The sequence below is a fragment of the Mustela nigripes genome, chromosome 13 (assembly GCF_022355385.1).
Source record: "Mustela nigripes isolate SB6536 chromosome 13, MUSNIG.SB6536, whole genome shotgun sequence".
Taxonomy (NCBI): domain Eukaryota; kingdom Metazoa; phylum Chordata; class Mammalia; order Carnivora; family Mustelidae; genus Mustela; species Mustela nigripes.
Genome location: NC_081569.1, coordinates 143,387,391 through 143,403,337, shown reverse-complemented (window position 1 = coordinate 143,403,337; position 15,947 = coordinate 143,387,391). Strand labels below are relative to the sequence as shown.

Here is a 15,947-nt window from a genome sequence, read left to right as displayed (position 1 = left end):
TGACTGCGCCTGGCCCTGTGCCAGGCACGGGGGGAGCACACGGAGAGCAGTGCCTCTCCACCTCACCCATGGGAGGGAGCACGCAGTTTCCAGAAGAAACAACAAGGAGGCATTGTCCTAAAACCCACGTTTGTCCCATCCTGGCTTGGTGCTCGGGCTTTCGTGGTGTCCTTTAAAGGCAGAGGGGCGAGCAGGCAGGGCTGGCTTCGGAAGGTGTGACTTGAAACCCTGCGGCTATAACTTGGTCTTGGGAGAGCCTCTGGGAGGAGGCACATGTTTCTTTGTGCTTGTCACCGTGTATCCCAGGGGTCGGGAGCCACGGTGGAACACCTCGGAGGATGTGGTCCCTGCCCCCGGGGTCACATCTCTAGAGACCCAGGCCCCCAGTCCATCTGCATGACTCCCTGGGAGCTCACACCGTCACCCTGTTTCACAGACAAAGCCTCATAGGTCTTGACAATTAGCCCGAGTTCGAGGATAACTAGCTGGTTACCAGACAAGCTAATTAACTGGTAGAGCCAGGGTTCCCAATCAGACCGTCTGCTTCCGAAGGGGGCTGCCGAGACGACTGGCCCACAGTTCCCTGCCCCTCCCCAGCTCCAGCTGGGATCTTGGCGCACACAGTCCTCGCCGGAAGGCATTCCCGGCACATTTAGGGAAATTCGAACATGGGCTGGGTGCTAAGGGACATTAAAGCACTGATGTTACCGGGTTACTTTGTTAATGACAGTGTGATTGTTGTAGAAAACGTGTTTGGTGCAGACGAGCAGATGTGGGCGGAAATAGGTAGGGGGAACGCGATGTCTTGGGTCCACCCTCACATACATGAGCCAATATTAACCAATCCGAATAGCCTGGGGAATGAGGGTGGAGCCGAACGGGGGCGGCTGTGACTTGCTGTTGGATGCGGGGGGGGGGGGGGGGTCATTGCACGAGTCTCTCTGCAGGTATGCGTGTTGGAACTCCTCCCCGTGAATCCTGCTTCAAAAACGCTCAAGCAGAAGTACAGTGCCAGTTTGAGGAGCTGCCACTGTGCAGCCCCAGGAAACGGAGGGAACACTCTGTAAGCTTCTGTTGATTCCGTGGGGCAATGGTGACCTCACTACCACACCACAAAAAGCTGCTGCTGAAAGGGCGAGCGTCAGCGCTTACATTTGTTTCCCTCCAGGTCTGGGATGACAAACGCCAAAATCCAAAAAGAAAGGAAAAAATGCCATGAGGCGCCTGGGTGGCTCAGTCGGTTAGGAGTCTACCTTCTGCTCGGGTCACGATCCTGGGGTCCTGGGATTGGTCTGCTCTGCCGGGAGCCTGCTTGTCCTTCTGCCTCTGCCCCTCCTCCTGCTCAGGCTCTCTCTCTCTCCCTCTCAAATAAATAAATAATACCTTTTAAAAAAAGAAATGTCAGAAAACTCCTGTTTTAATGATGAGCAAAAACATTTTCATTTTAAAATTACAACTTGGAACTGAAATGTTCATGATTATAACCGCCCCTTCGCTGGTCAGCCTGGTTCGCTTTCATCCTTTCAAATCACACATACTTGGCCTTTTCCTACCATCTTTATGAAAAAAAAAAAAAAACAAAACAAAACAAAAAAAAACACACATTCTCCATAATGGAAAGGTGGAGCATTGCAATTTGTAAAACTTCTGACGCACAATGTCAGATGGGTGCTATTGGGCTGAAAATATAAATGAATATACGGGTCATTTTACAAAGAGTTAAACACACTAGGGGCACCTGGTGTGGCTCAGTGGGTTAAAGCCTCTGCCTTCGGCTCAGGTCATGATCTCAGGGTCCTGGGATAGAGCCCCGCATCAGGCTCTCTGCTCCGCGGGGAGCCTGCTTCCCCCCCACCGCCTGCCTCTCTGCCTACTTGTGATCTCTGTCAAATAAATAAATAAAATCTTAAAAAAAAAAAAAAGAGTTAGACATACTTGGACAAAAAGTAGCCGCAGCAAGTGGAAAACACCACCGTGGAATTTTTTTTAAGATTTTATTTATTTATTAGAGGGAGCAGAAGCAGAGGCCTGGCAGGCGGAGGGAGAAGCAGGCTCCCCCCGAGCAAGGAACCCGATGCGGGGTTCGATCTCAAGACCCCTGAGATCATGACCTGGGCCAAAGGCAGACGCTTAACTGACTGAGCCACACAGGCGTCCCAGCACCCTGGCAGGAGGTCACTCCCCTGGCCGAGACTCACAGCACTGGTAGCTCCAAGGACACTGGGGACAGATCAGGGAATCTGGGAAGCGGCCCCCACAACCAACGGGGCCGATCTCACTCTGGCCCGCAGAGAAGTGGGTTTTTGCTTGGCAGGAAGAGCCCCCAGAGGAGGGTGCGGGTCTTCAGGGCCTGCTGTTTCCATAAGCAACACCAGGACCCCAAGAAGGCTCTCCCCAGCCCAGCTGCGCGGCCTGACACAGGCACACGTTCGTGTGGAGAACGCGGAGAAGAGGTGGCACTGCCCCCCACACTGGGCACCGAGGGTGAGGGGCGCTTGGCCTGCCCAACACCGAGCCGGCTGCAGGCTGCACTGGGGCAGGGGGCACCGAGAGGGGCTAGAAGACCTCAGATGTAACTGTTGGGGTTGGAGTGGAGAACTGGGGGGAAATCAGTAAAGATAAAAGTGGAATGCTGACTCTAAAAAATTCCAGTACATGCCAAATACGGCATGAAGTATTTTTGGTGGTTTTGTGCCTTGTGAAAAGTTTTTTCTGTTCGTTGCAGTGTTTGGGGAGCGTGTTGCTAAGAGCTGGGTCTTGGGGCAATCTTTCCCAACGGGAGAGCCTGTGACGAGACGCGTTCACGTTACGGCGACAGCTAAGGTAGCAGCCTCATAAGCTGGCTTCGTGCGCCCCGCTCACGTTTTATGGTCTCTTCCTTCCTGCCGGGCACCGCCACGCTTCCCATCAGGAATCCTGACCCCGCCCACTGAGAGCAAACTTGCGTTTGCAGCTGTTTGTATGAAAAGCAGATTTCCGGAAATGCTAACATCTTTCAGCTCAGGTCATGATTCCAGGGTCCTGAGATGGAGCCCTACCTCTGGCTACCTGCTGGGTGTGGGGTCTGCTTAGGATTCCTCTCCCTCTGCCCCCACCCCAAGTGCTCTCCCTCTCTCTCCCTCTCTCTAGAATAAACAACTAACTCTTTTTTAAAAAGAAAAAGTTTCCTAGCTCTTGGTAAAACGGAATCAGGGATCTCTCCGGTGACCGTATGAACAGTTACTCGGGAAGAATGACGAGGCAGGGGGCAGTGGGCCTCTCCATCAGGATCCCCAGGACGTGCTCTGGGGACTGTATTCCCACGCTGCAGGAAGGGGCTTGGGCCCTGTGCCCTCTGTGTGACATCGAGCATCCCAAGACCAGAGAAAGGCTCCAAGTCCCGCAAGAGGGAAAAACAAGTTGAACGCAGAATGACCCAAACGCATGTGACCTTGAGGCGCGTTGCTCCTGGAACCACACTTTGCGGATACTGGCTTACGCATCACCAGGTGTGGTTCCTGAATGTCCTCTCCCTGTCCCGCTGGTCCCTTGCTGAAGGCCGCTCCCCACCGCACCCTCTCTCTGGAGCCCAGAGTCAGCGCAGGAGGACCCCCCCCCGAGGTCCATGCTGCCCCCTCCACCCCGCACCCTGCCCGCATCGCTAAGCTCCTTCAATTCTCCCTCTTCCTGCTCCGTCAGGACACAAGAATTTCAAGGATGGTTTCCCTCCCAGCCTGGAGGGTTTAGGGAGGACCCGGACGGGGTGGACGCGTCGCTGCCCACCCGTACGTAGTCTGAGCCTGCTTCCGAGGACTAGCCGGGGGGAGCCAGGAGTTTGTGTCCCCAGCATGACGGGGACCCTTGACTGCCCCAGACTTGTGCTCAGCTCAGGCCACCGCCCGCACAACAGACTCCTGGGAAACCCCTCCTTGGAGTGGCTTCTTGTGCCTCCGCGGCCCTGGGGAGCCTGCCCCCACCCCCGCCTCCCAGTCTCTCCTGGGGCCCTGGCAGCTCCTGTCAGCCCTGCCTGAGACCCCAGACCCCTTTCAAACGATTGAGTGGGGAACATAGGGGCTGCACTGAGGTCCAGCGGGGAGGGCTGGGGAGCAGGGCCGCCACCCCACATGTGCCCTTCCCCCACCCTGGCATCCTCAGTGGACTCGATATCCCAAATCTGAGACCCGAGAGCATCGGGCCGGACCTGCAGCGTCCAAGAGGCTGGCGGGCGGCCCACTGCCTCTCCTGACCCACAAAGAGACCACTGTGGGGACAGCGAGGTGCCCAGAGGCGCTGCCCGTCCCCCAGGCTCAGGTTCTCGCTGCTGGGGACAATGGCAGGACTCAGTGCGGACAGCTCAACTGAAGGGCAGGCTTTCTCTCTTTTGAAAAGGGGTAGAGAGGAGCCTTGTGTCTGCCTCTCCTGTCTGGCCTGGAAATCGAGTGGCGTTTCCAGTGAAACCTGCACCAGTGGCCTTGTGTGCCCCTGCTGAGGGAGGCTGAGGTCTCCAAAGTCCCCGCTGTGTGCCGAGCCACCGCCGGTCAGGGAGCCACTGCCGTGAGACCCCAGAAGGGAGAGCCCCCTTCCCTGAATCCCCCATCCCTGCCTCGATCCCTTCCCACAGGACGGCCCTCCCAGACCCATGGCCACTGCCCTCACCCCACAGATCCTGTCCCTGGAGCCCGAGCACCGGGAGGCCGGTCTGGCTCACCTGGCCTCATAAGGCCGCAGTTCCCTTCTGCAAGGAGCTGCTGGTGCATATGTGTGAATTATGTCCTGGGACCCCTTCACCCCAGCAGCGGTTCTCAGCGTGGGGTCCCGGGGCCTCAGCAGCATCTGGGAACTGGTCGGATATGCAAATTCTCAGGACCATCCGGGGCTTGCTGTCTAAGATACTCTGGGGGGGAGGGGGCAGAATCTAGGCTTTAAGGAGCCCTCCAGGAGATCTTTATCTCATTCAAGTTCAAGACCCCCTGACCTGGAAGATCCAGCCTTTGAGGAAGCCTGGAGCAGAGCCTTCTGCAAAGTGGTTAGTCACCTGCCCTTCTACCCAGTGAATCGGACGTGGACTGATGTCCCTAATACAGGGCAGGATCCTTCGGAGAGAAGCCCCCTCTGACCCAGTGTCTGGATGTCAGAGGAAGCCGAGCCACAGAGCAGGGCTGGATACCAGAATGCTCGTCCCCTGCCCTGCCCTGCCCACCTACCCCCCAGGCCCTGAGCATGGCAGGGAGCATTCAAGGAGCCCCACCCGACCAGTGCCTGGGAGTCCCAACTGATCTGGCCTAGGGCTCCATTTCTGGTGTACTTGGAGGGAGGAGGCCACGGGCCCAGGCCCGTCTCCCTTTCTGCCCCCTTGTGTCCCGCCGGCAGGCTGGGCTTGCCCCCAGACTTCCGGCTCCGAAGCGAACACTGAGGTGGGCTGCTGAGGTCCTGCCTTCCTGCCTGGCGCTCTCCCCTCTCCCCAGGAGCGGGACTGTCCTCCAATCCCCAGTTCATGGTCAAATACACACGCCACCAGAGGTGGTGTTAGTATCACTACCGACCAGAACACGCTGGCTGCGCCTCCCCCCTGAGCGGCCCCTGCTCTTACCAGGCCCCTCCCATGAGGGCTCGCCTTCTTTTGGAGCCCAGCCTGCGAGCCAACGTGTTGACCCATGTTTACTGGAAGATGGACGTTTGACCAATCCTAGACTCACGGCACAGACTGACCCTTGTCTTGTGCAAATGCCGGCGGCTGACCCGCTCTGCCCCTCGCTTCCCCGCTCTGCCTGTAAACTGAGGCAGGCAGAAGGCGGGTCCGGTATCCTCAGACGTCCATCCTGGGATGTTGTCACTCGGTTTGCCCATTCATGTCGGCCCAGGCAGGACAGAGGATCCCCAGGGAGCCCAGAGGAGACAGTGAGGGCCCTGGGCCTCCTGGAACCCAGAGCTGTAGCTCAGAGGTCAAGGGTCTCTGCACCCCTCTAGCCTCAGACCTGTCCCTGCCCCAGGGCTCTCCCTCCTCCTGATCTCAGCCCTGACGACAATGACGGGATGCTGGGGAGCCCCATGGGCTGCCCCTCTCCTCCCTTGGTGGTCCAAACACCTGACGGGCACGGCTGAGGGGCCCACGCACCCTTTTGCCCCAGACTACATGTCACAGCCAGCGGGGACCACGGGGCCAGCTTTCCCTCAAGACAGCTCTGACCTCATCCTTCGCTCCCTCACGAAGCCCTGTGTGCATTTTTAAATTTTATCTGTAAAGCCCCCAAGCTTGTGAAGTTGTATTCACGCTTTAGAGCTCGGCACCTCCTGGAGCGTCAGCCCAGAGACATTGACCCGGAAGCGCAGATTGGTTGCGTGCTGGGCCCTGCTGCCAGGGGCCGCCTGGCCGTCTGGGTGCCCCTTTCCTCCCAGGACCGAGCTCTCAAAGTGCAGCTGAAGGGACAGGCCTCTCAGCTCCGGCCCAGATGGTCAAGGACACACCGCTGAGCCTCTCTGCGGCTTCCTCCCCCAGCGCGCCGCCGGGCTCTCAGGGTGGGCTCCCGGAGCAGGAGGCAGCCGCGCCCAGCTCCTCCTAGGCCGCGCAGGGGGTGGTTAATAAAACACCGGGGCTGGTGGTGGGGACGCCTTTCTTCCGGGAAATTAGTTTAAGAGCGCTTGGAGGCCAGGATCAAGTGGCCTGTTAAAGAGTAACTCACACCCCATATTACATCCGAGTCCGGGGAGCCAATATCCAAGGGAAGTGTTTGTTGGAACGGGTGAACAAAGCGTCCTTTGTCAGCCGGCTCGGCCAGCACCGGGCTCTCCTGTGGTAGGAACTGGCTGGTGCACGTCCCCCGGGAATGTGCGGCCTCGTGGTTGACCAGTTAGCCACGGTGCTGGGCGGGTTTCCTCCTCCAGGCAGCCCTGCAGGAACCACCCCCCAGACCTCCCCAGGTCAGCGTGGGGTGGGATCCATCTCTACACGTGGTTTTCCACCCCTGCAGGGGGAGGTGGCTCAGAGCCCGCCAAGTCAGCAGCCTGTCTGTCCCACCATCTGTGGGTATCACCATGTCCTCCCGATCCTACTGGAGGTGATGGCCCAGGTCTGCTGGCTCCGAGCGCTGCCCCCATCACCCTCGCCACCACCCCCCCGCCAGAACACTACATCTCCAGGGATCCTTGCTAAAGTACACCTTTCTGGGCCTCAGCCTAGATGACTGTTAAATTCCTGGGGGTGAGTCTGGCTCTTATACTTCAGGGGAACAAAAAAGAAAAAAGCACTCCTTGGGTTGATTCCAAACAACCTGGGGAGAAGGGTCCGGAGAGTATAAATGGAGCAGACTGGGCACAAGCTGATCATTGATGCGGGGACCCAGAGACCCCTTAGAAATCCTGTCTACTTCTATGAAAAGTCAGACACGTAAAATATTCGTGACATTTGACAAAATGAGGGTTTCCAGAATGTCCCTCGAGAGCTGCTGCTCTGCAGACGTGAGCCCATGGGATTCACCGGGGCTGCAGCTGCTGGCTCAGAGTGCGGTGGCCGCTAGTGTGGCTCATGCAACAGCCCACAGCCTCCAGCACCCCAGCCTCCCCCACCCAGCGTTTGGTCTGATCCTGGGAGCCGCCGCAGAGGCAGGTTAGGACGGACACCTGGAGGACCAGAGGTAGCTCTCCAGGCCAGACAGCTGGCTGAGCGGGAGGGCCTGCGGGGCCACAGGACCAGCAGCCTGAAGGCTAGGACGCTTCCCCCCCATGTCACGTGTGACCCTGCCCGCTGCGGGGGGGGCCCCTCAGGGTGTGGTCAGGAGGGCTGCAGCCCTGCAGAACAAGGCCAAGGGCACTGTGCAGGTGCTGGCTCGATGAACACACCTAGCCACACCCTGAGTGTCTCCCGCGCCCACCCCACCCCTCGGGACCACCCTGTCCTCTTTCTGACAAATGCCTGGGGGGCGGGTCAGCGGAGGCCGGCCGGGGACCTGCCTGGGGCCCCTAAGCTCGAGGAGGCTGGGTGACTCCGAGGCAACCCACGGGCAGGCCAGCAGTGAATCAGGAGGAAAGAGTGCCTGAGAGCCTGGAGGCTGCTTCCTCCTGAGTTTCCTCCTCCTCAGGAGGTCTGCCCTAATTAGCACCTCGGCTGGCAGGGCCTGCCTGGGGAATGCTGCGGGTTACACCCTCGGCCCACCCAGGGGGCCTGGCCTTTCCTGGCCTGTGCCTCACCCTGACTCAAGTCCTGGGGGAGGGGTGCCCAGTAGAGGCCACCCAGAGTTGGGGTCCAGCTGGGAACAGACGCTCTCCCATGGGGGACGCAGGCAGCCGGACCCTGCTCTGAACTTGGGACCACCAAGCACCGAACAGAGCAGGGCCCTGAGCGTCCCAGTCTCGGAGGCTGCGGAGAATCAGGAGGCTGGACAAGGGAGAGCACGCGGTGGGCAGCGCCTGCGTAACCCCCAGCATCACGCCCCAATGACGGCCAGCGTCGCCGAGCTTTCTGGAGGCCTCGGTTTCCTCCCTCTGGCATCTGGGCTCTGCGTGCGCCCTCCTCCCCGTCCCCCTCCCCTGGCACCTGCTACTGCTTTCCTTATGCCTCACTTACAGGTCATGCTGGCCCCTCCCAGCCCCCACCCTGCATGAGTGCCGTTGGGAGGTAACCCTGGGCAAGTCAGGCAAGCTCTCCGAGCCTTGACTTCCTCATCCATAAAATGGGTGTGAGGATCCCCATTGCGGCCAGCCGCTGCAGCTCTGGGTCCTGGAGGACAGCGGCAGGTGGCAGGGCCGGTCTCCACCCACGGACGGGGCAGATCTCCAAGAGACAGCTTGCCGGAGGGACAAGGCGGTTTACGGGCTGATACTTGCGGAATGACACCATTTGATTTAAACGCGCACACGGGAGCACGTAACCCAAATGATGTGTTTCTATAGGCCCACGCTTGAGTGCGAGTAAAACAAGGGAAGTCTGACAAAATGTGCACCAAAACCAAACCGCGAGCACACCGGGGACAGGATCAAAGGGAATTCACCAAGATGGACTTGGATTTCCCGGATTTCAATTTTCATGAGACTCAAGAATTACCGTCTGATTTCAAATAAATTAGACGCACTTATACACTGAGCTAAGCACTCAGCTCCGAACTTCCTCAGTACCCCAGCCGGGAAGGGGTGGCCTCTTCCAGCTAAGGTGGGCCTCGCTCTTCAGTGGGCGCTCTTACCCCTTTTACAGCCGCCTCCGTGCTCACGGCCGGCAGCCACAGACCCAGACAGCAGGCCCCCTCAGTCGGGAGGTAGCGCACACATCATCGTTTCTTCCAGATGAGGAACCGAGGCTCAGAGAGGGTGAGTCACCCGTCCAAGGGCGCACAGCTAGCACTCAGCAGAACCGGGATTCAGACCTGGGCCGTCTGAAGGCAGAATTCCTGCTCCTACCACCGGGCTGTGCCACGTACCCCAGTACCCCAGCACGGGGACGGTGGGTCTCAGCCTGGGTCTCAACCCTCGTCTCCTCTGACCTGAGCCCCTGGCCCCGGCCTGCCTGACCCTGTTTCCTGCAAGGTAGTACGAGGAGCTGGAGAGAGCAGGGGCTTCTGCTGCCAGACAATACCAGGTTCAAATCAAATCAACCACGGAGTAACGTGTGACTTTCGCTGCCAGGCCTCAGCCCCTCACCTGTAAAATGGGGTTCAATGTCTGCAGCAGCGGCCCGCGGGGAGACCACATGAAAATGAATGCAGTGACCTGCGGGTTGCAGGGAGGGCCTCAGCCCTAAAAGCAGGGCCCCAGAAAAACAAGGTACACCTCCCTTGCGGGACCCCTGGTCCATGCACGCCAGCCCAGAATGCACCCGCCAGCTCTGAGCGGCAGGGGAGCACCAGGGGCCCAGAAGAGCCCAGCCCCTGTCTGTCCCACCCTGAGAAGCAAGGGCTGCACCAGCGCGGGTGCCACACCGCCTGCTGTCCCTGCTCCTGCTCCCGCCCCACCAGGGGTGTGCAGAGAACACCAGCATTTGGGGTCAACTCTAGGTTGGGAGGGGCCAAGGTGCAGACCCCGACTGTCTGCCTGCGTCCCTGCCCTCCTGTGTCCCGGGGGAAGTTGACTAAATCCTTTTTGTCGTCCTGCTGCTGATACTGCTGGATCTGGACGGAGTGCATGCCCTCCCCACCCCTGAACCCAGCTCCTAACCGCCCACACAGTGCTTAAAGGTCTTTATCACCAGCGGGTATCGCTTTGGTAATCAGAAAATGACAACAGGGCACTTTAAAAACAATAAGTAATAATCCCCCAGGCCAGCCGGGGGCGGGCATCCCTGAGAGCCTGTCGGGTGGCTGTCTGGACCTCCAGCCCCGAGGCAGCGGCAGCCGGGCCACCCCATGCCGGGCACTGATGTCACCACCGCAGCAGAGAGGGCCCCCGCCTGCCGGCAGCTCCTGTGGGCCGGGGCGCTCCTCCCCAGGCAGCTGTGCAGAGGCAGGAAGACAGACCTGCTTCCAGCGCTGCCCTGGGGGTGGGGGGCGGCCCTCGGCTGCTCTCCCCATGTGGCCTGCGTCCCACTCCTGACCCTGTCTCAGACAGAAGGCCTGTTTCCCTCGTGGGCAGAGAGAAGCTTGTGGGCAGGGGCGGAGCGGGGAGGCGGGTGAGGCACCCACAGCACCTTAGAGGAGCACGGACCCTATCCCCGACCCCTCATCCCTTCACCCCTGCAACTGCTGCCCCCAGCCCCTCCTCCAGGGCTGCTCTGCCTGCCCCCCTGCCCCCTTGGAGCCTTCTTGCTTTCCGAGGAACTCGGACTTCAAAGCAGCTTTCCCCAAAGGCCCAGAGCCACTTCCATGGTATGAGGTTTTGGGTAGATTTTAAAATGCCACCAGAGTGGCAAACACTGTGACACCCCTGCAGGCTTACCCTTCTGTCTCCTTCTGGGAGATTCCGACCTGCCAGCCCGTGTCGGGTACCACACTGGAGGCCAAACCTGAGACCCGCAGGCAGGGCGACCAGGCCCGGGCTCAGCCACAGGACTCCCGTGTAGAGGGAGAATGGGGAGTAGCTGGGGGCCCCGAAGTACAGTCCGCGCTGACGGCCGTGGTCCCCTGCAGGGCTGGGCCCTCCTCAGCATGGGGGCTGGACGCCGGCAGGTGGGGGCTGACGCCGGCCTCCCAGGGCCGCGGGCTGGGCGGAGCCCTCACCTGCCAGCCGCGGGTCTGCAGGCCGTGGGCGGTCTTGTCAGGGTCCCTCCAGGTCCTGGCGACAAAAGGGATTCGGGATCTGCCCTGGGTTTAAGGCAAGGAGCCCACCATGGACTCCAAGTGAGTCCCTTGCGCTCCGAGGCTTGTTTTCTTCTCCTTTAAAGAACCGCGGCTGCGGGGAAGCGACTCAGCCTGGCTGGGGCAGTGAGGACCAAGCAAGGGTCCGAAGACCCTCAAGAGACGAGGACAGATTCACAGACTGACGTTTTCTGAACTCCACGATCGGACTTCGGGGGCGGTATTCCGGGCAGCCTTGAATGAAGAGGCGATCTGGGCCCGGCCGCTGGCAGCTCTGTGCCGTCCCGGGGAGGCGGACATCCAGGGGAGGCAGACAGGCCGCCGAGGCCAAGGAGCCACCCTCTCGCCCCGAGGCCCGGCTCTCAGGCCCTCCCGCGGGAACCCCCCTCTGCTACCCTCTGTGTTTGACTTCACACCCCAGTCTGGGAGCACGAGGTTTTTCTTGGGCCTAGAAGTTTCCAGGCATCCTGTCCCCTCCCCAGGGCACACGGCCAGCATCACCCTGGGTTCTGACCACGCCCAGGGCACCCAGAGTGCATGGCCTCATCCCCATGACTGCCCCGAAGCAGGGCCCAGATTCTCGTCCCCATCTCTCAGATAAGGAGACAGAGGCTCCAGGAGCTGAATGGGGTATCAGCTCGACCAACAGCTCCTCCTCATCCCCGCAGCCTGGAAACAGCAGTGTCCGGGTTGCTCTCCGGAGGCCAGAGCTCCAAGCCTCGGGCCGGTCTGGCTCGTCTCGGCCGCATTCAGACGTCAGGTATGCAGGGAAGGGCTGATCGAGCCCTTGTGCAAGGCCTCCCATTCCCAGGCGGCCTCCTCGCCCTGCCCGTCCCACTTGGCACTGAGCGGGAGCCGCCTGCTGCCAGGGCCATCCCCCAGGCCAGTAGGAAGTTCCCGGGGCCAGGGGGCCCCCAGGCACTGGCTCTCTCAGACTTGCCTGTGAGGTCAAGCAGGGCAGCAGGGACCGCATCCAGGCCTGCGGCTCCCTGGCCAGTCCCTCCTGCCCCGGGGCCCAAACGTTGCCGTTTGGAGCCCACACAAAGCATCGAGCCTGAGCTCGGCCTAGGCAGGGCCCAGAATGGGAAGCAGCTCCTGAACATCTGGAAAATATCTTCTCCTGCTAGGGTGTGACGCTGGAGATAACACGGCCTGTTTGTTTGGGGAGCCGCACCTCCCGGGCCGTGTGGAGCCCGCAGGGAGGGCGTGGGCCCCACTGGCTGGGACAGGTGGCTGTGCTCACCCCCGGCAAGAGCAAGGAGACCCCTCCTCGGGGTGGGTGGGGGCGCCCCGCTGTGTTTTCTTTGAACTGTTTCCGAGGTGTTGTTTACGCCTCCTGATCGGGTTCCCTGGAATGTAACCATGAAATAACCAACCCACGTTCTGCAAACTTTTCTTTCTCACCAGTCTGTGCAGCCACCTCTCTGGGGTCGAGTTCTTTAACATCTGATCCCGCGGAGATTATTATATCCGATGGCCGCGGAGACGAGTGAACGGCTGGAATCCAGGTAGCCGGACCCAGGATGGCTGGGGGCCACGGCCAGCCCGAAGCAGGAGGGCGAGAGGCAGCCGGGGCGTGAGCGCAGGAAGGTCCCTTCCTCCTGAGCCCCACTGGCCTTGCCCTTGAGTTTCCCTGCCTTGAGGCAGGGCCTGGATCGGGGCGGGGAGTCCCACAGCAAGAGGGAGCAGGGCTATTGGATCCCTGGGGGGCTCCTGCCCAAGTCCTCCTTCATTTCCTGGATTCCAGGAAGGCTCGGGGTGGGGGCTGGGGGCAGTAGGCAAGCCCCGAACAGGGGTGTGCCCATCCTGCGGCCCGGCCGGCCCTTCCGGTGCTGTGGCCAGCCCTACGCGCGGCCAGCCAGAGCCTCTGGGAGCCTCCGGGAGCTGCAGCCCTGGGCCGGAGGCCAGGAAGGCCCGAAGGCTGGAAGAAGAGAGAGGAGGCAAGGCCCAGGTCTGGCTGGGGAAGAACCGGGACCAAAGGCAGAAAAAAATCAGGACATGTCCTTACCACCTACAGCTCATTGACAAGTCCTTGAAGCAGGCCGAGTGATATTCCTCCAGGAACTCAGCTGCCTCAATGCTGATACTTTCTAAGGACAAAAGGGAACATTAGCCCAACCCCCAGGACCCTGTAAGTCCGCTTGAGCGTGTAACAATTCCTTTAGAAACTTCCTCTATCTCTACCCACCCCCGGACAAGATACAAGTTGGCCATCACCCCCAAGCATATGACCCACTGATACACATCTGAAGGGCCTCATGACTGAGTTATTATTAAACAGTAATACATGACCTTTTCTGACAACAGCTAGCCCCCTCGGGATCCTGGAAAACTGGCTTCCAAAATTGCTGGGAGGCCTGCCCTGTCCCTAACCCCCCTTCCAACTTGAAAGCATGTAATGGGTCACTCTTCACGACCCCGTGCAGCTCCTGCCCCGGGGTCCTGTCCCTGTGCTCTCATAAATCCACCTGCACCAAAGACGTCTCAGGAATTCTTTCTTGGCCGTCGGCTTTGAACCCTAACGTTCTTTCCTACAGCCACTCCAGCCGTGACCCCGTGCCTACCTTTCAGCCCTTCCCGGTGGGCGAGCTGTCAACTCACCAGACTCCAGAGGTCCCCCCAGTTGCCAAGTCTGGGGAGCAGGGGCGCGGTGAGCTAAGAGGGTACAGGGGGGGGGCCCTGCGAGTAAATCCCTGGGAGAGCGAGCACCCTGCCTCCCAAGTGGGCCTCTCTGGGTCCGCCGCCCCTGCCAGCCAGCAGCGCCCGAATGCGGAGCCACTACCAGGGCAGGAGGTCATGCTGCTGCTGGGGCTCCCGGCCTCAGCGAGGATGAGGCAGAGATGGCCTCTCACGCAGGGCCCCAGCTTCTGGTGGATCTGCCCAGAGCCGGCACACCTCTGGGCACTCTGCGAAGCCCCCGACCCCATGCGGGGGCAGTGCAGGGAGGGGTGTGAGGACACAGCGCAGACCACCAGGCCGCTTCCAAGCAAGTCTTCTACAAGGTACTTCACAGCCCTCAAAAGGCAGGTCCCTCAGTGACCTCCTGGGGAGCCCCACAGGCCAAGAGTCCAGTCCTGGTTCACGGCCCCCCCCCCCCCCCCCGCCTTAGTGCAGCTCTATCAGCTAATGGCAGCTAAAGTGATCTGACATAAAATAATGTGTCAGAGATAATTGCTCCTGGGCTCAGCTCCCAAATTCCAACCTGCAACCAAAGGCCAGACGTGCCCGTTAATGATTAAACCTCCGGAATCGGTAAAGCTGGGGCAGAGCAGCGGGGAGGCTCCTGGCCAGGGAGATCGGCCCTGCCCAACAGGAACCGGTTCCTGCCCCACGGGGGAGGGGAAACACTTCCCCCCCAATGATAAACACCATGTAATCCCAGCATCCATGACAGCAGACAGCCATCCTGCTGTCTGTCACAGAGCAGGTCATGGTCATGGCCCTGCTGGGGCCCACCTGAGGTCAGGATGAAGCCCCAGGAGCACCTGGGTGGCTCAGTGGGTTCAGCCTCTAGCTTTGGCTCAGGTCATGATGTCAGGGTCCTGGGATCGAGCCCCACGTCAGGCTCTCTGCTCGGTAGGGAGCCCACTTCTCTCTCTCTGCCTCCTTGTGATCTCTGTCTGTCAAATAAATAAAATCTTAAGATTTTTTTTATGGGTCCATCCTTCAGCTGGTGGACATCTGGGGTTTTGCAGCTGTTGGCTGTCCTGAGCAGCGCCGCCACAAACAATCATGATAGATGTCTGAGTGGACATATGGTTTCAGTTCTCTTAGGGGTATACCTAGCAGTGGAATCTCTGAGTTACATGGCAAAGAGGACGTGATTTGAAGTCACCAAAAAAGTGGTAGAACCGGGGCGCCTGGTGGCTCAGTTGGTTGAGCGCCTGACTCCTGGGTTCAGCTCAGGTCATGATCTCAGGGTGGTGGGATCTAGTTCCACATAGAGATCTGCACTCAACGGGAATCTTTTTTTTTTTTTAAGTTTATTTATTTATTTGTCAGAGAGAGAGAGAGAGGGAGAACACAGCAGGCAGAGCAGCAGGCAGAGGCAGGGAGAAGCAGGCTCCCCACTGAGCAAGGAGCCCAATGCGGACTCAATCCCAGGACTCTGGGATCCTGACCTGAGCCGAAGGCAGTAGCTTAACCAACTGAGCCACCCAGGCGTCCCTCAATGTTAGTCTTTTAAGAGTCTTTCCTTCTGTCCCTCCGCCCCCCACCCCGCCCCCGCCAGGAGTGCTCTCTCTCCCTCTCAAATAAATAAGTCTTTTTTTTTTTTTTTTAAGTGGCAGAAGAATAAAAGTAATATAACAGGAAAAGTAGAAGGCTAACGTAATACGGGTGAAGTCCCATCTCCCGCGGGAGGAGTGCGTGCACGGTGCCTAAAATCGGGCGAGTGGGAGACTAGAGACAGACACTGCGTGTGGAGCCCCAGGTCAGCAGTGAGCAGCGCCAAGTTCAGGGAGCCTGAAGACCAGCCCCAGGAGACCCTGGGGAGGGCACGGATGGGGGAGGGGTGGATGGGCACCGCACTGCAGGCTGCAGCATCACAGGCACCTCGGTGTTATTGGATTTCTCGCTGTGAGCCCGCTGTTTGCATCAAAAAGACACTTTGTTAAAAAATAAAGACACTTTGTTAATTAGAAAATGTTTGGAACTGAAAATGTAAGTGAACAGGAAAATCAGGCTCCGTTTGCCATTTGCCAGGAACACAGGGAGAGAGCGGGTGCACACCAGCAGTTGGCTTTGCCTGGA

At 59.5% G+C, this 15,947-nt stretch overlaps 1 long non-coding RNA gene across 1 annotated transcript; it reads left to right on the top strand.

Annotated features, from left to right (window-relative positions):
- The first annotated feature begins 11,868 nt into the window (after window positions 1–11,868).
- Window positions 11,869–15,676, top strand: LOC132000302 (uncharacterized). Its single transcript, XR_009399242.1, has 4 exons — window positions 11,869–11,955; window positions 12,603–13,326; window positions 13,733–14,197; window positions 15,479–15,676. It is a non-coding gene; the product is annotated as an uncharacterized LOC132000302 (long non-coding RNA).
- Window positions 15,677–15,947: the final 271 nt, after the last annotated feature.